Here is a 2,173-nt window from a genome sequence, read left to right on the forward strand (position 1 = left end):
CAGAACTTAATTTGTATTTGTAATTTCCCTTAAAGAAGCTTCCCCACTATGCCCTTCCCATCCTTCATTTATTTTGAAAATAATAGTTACTGTGTTTTCCTGGGATCATTTAATTTGCATTTTGGGGTCTCCACACCTAGTGCAGACCTTGCCACGTAGTATTCCTCAGTAGGTATTTAATACAGGACTTCAGAAATTTCATCTGTAGGTCATGTTTTTCTTGTCATCTGGTATTTATTGTTAGCAACATTTGGAATTCAAAGTAAAGCCAAGAGGGCTACCACGGTGGCTGGTTTAGACTTCTAGCAAAAAAGCTTTCCAAGGACAGCAAGGCCGCCTGGGGCACTTGCTTTCTCAACCAGGGTCTCAGGCTCTTTCCTCATGGAGCAGGAACTAGGATTAGCCAATTGTTCTATAGACACAACGTTGCCATGGACCTTGGGGATCAGCACCTACCTGAGGTCAGGTCTCACAAGGTTTCTTTTAAAGAATGAGAGATACATTAATTAAGCAGTATATGTTTATTTCAGAACAACAGAAAAGGACATGAATAAACAGCCTAAGCCACTAAAGTCCACCCCAAGAATCCACTGCATTGAGACCCCCCCCCCCCCATACACATATAATTCTGTTTTTGAGATCTCACTTCGTAGCCCTTCTGGCTTGGAACTCACAGTAGAACAGGCTGGCCTCAAACTCATGGATATTTGCCTGTCTTTGCCTCCTGAGTGCTGAGTGCTGGGATTAAAGGTGTGTGCCACTCCATATATGGCCTATACCTCTATTACTTTTTTTGGAAAAAAGAATCATATGACGATATATTGTGAATATCTTCTAGTATGCAATGGATTTCAATATTGAAACAATTTTATTGTTTTTAATATTTCTTTTAAGTGTATGTATCTCAGTATATATATGTGTATCAAATATGAACAGGAGTCCTTAGGGGGCAGAAGAAGGCATCAAATTCCCTAGAACTGGACTTTGAGGTGGGTGTGAGCCACGTGTACTCGGGACTTCCACAAGGCTAGGACTCTACTGAGTCATCTTTCCAGACCCTCAATAATGAAACAATTTTTAAAAAGCTCCAGATAGCTGGACATAGTGGAGCAAGTGTATAATCCCAGTATGCAGGATGCTGAGGCAGGAGGATAGATGTGAATTTGGTGCTCTCCTGAACTGCAGAGACCATGTCTCAAATCAAAACCAATAAATCTCTGAAAACTTTAAAGCTAAACAACAATAAAAGGCTTTTGATGTAACTTATTTGTAATTTCTGATAAGAAGGGCTATGAATCTTGTTTTAGGGGCTGGAGAGATGGTTGCTCTGGGTTCAATTTCCACCATCCACATGGTGATTCAAGGTATTATCTGCTTCCTTTTTCCTCCTTCTGTGGGGATAGCTAAATCATTCAAATATAAAAATCTTTTCTTTGGTGGTTGGTTTTGGTTTTTTGAGACAGGTTATTTTTTTTATTTATTTTTATTTATTTATTTATTTTTTGTAGCCTTGGCTGTCCTGGAACTTGCTCTGCAGACCAGGCTGGCCTCGAATTCAGATTCTCCTGCCTCTGCTTCATGAGTCCTGGGATTAAAGGTGTGTGTCACTACGTCCTGCTTCATACATATAAATCCTAAGACAAAAAGTTTCTACAAAAATGTTTTTAGTACACAGAAGACCATTACACTAAGTATAGATATTTACCACATTCATGTATGAATATACTTAGTATGAGGCAATAAAAACAAGCAATATTAAAAAAGGTGCAATGGGGGGGAGCCTTTCACTTATAATTATGAGATGATACCACTCTCTCTTGCCCAACTCCAGAGGGCAAAATTCCCGTGGACACAGCAGCTGCGCCCAATATATGAATATTTAACAAAAAAGATCGAGATGACTCCGTAAGTATCGGGCTAGATAATTTCACAGGAAGACGTTATGGAGTATAGGGAGGACCAAAAAGAATTTACCAGGTGAAACATTCCGCAGCTTCTAGTACAAAAAACACAAAACAACAAAAAAACCGGCGGGAAGAGACACGTTTGAAAACCAGTAGGGAACGGATCACGGCTGCGCAGTTTTGGAGCGCCCAGTTGCTAATCCAGGCGGCGCGAGGTCTGCTGGGAATTGTAGTGTGCCTCCCGCCTGTGCGGGAGCGCGGGCCCCCAC

This window comes from Microtus oregoni, unplaced genomic scaffold, assembly GCF_018167655.1.
Source record: "Microtus oregoni isolate MIOR12 unplaced genomic scaffold, Mior012 000055F_ref0000237, whole genome shotgun sequence".
Classification (NCBI taxonomy): Eukaryota; Metazoa; Chordata; class Mammalia; order Rodentia; family Cricetidae; genus Microtus; species Microtus oregoni.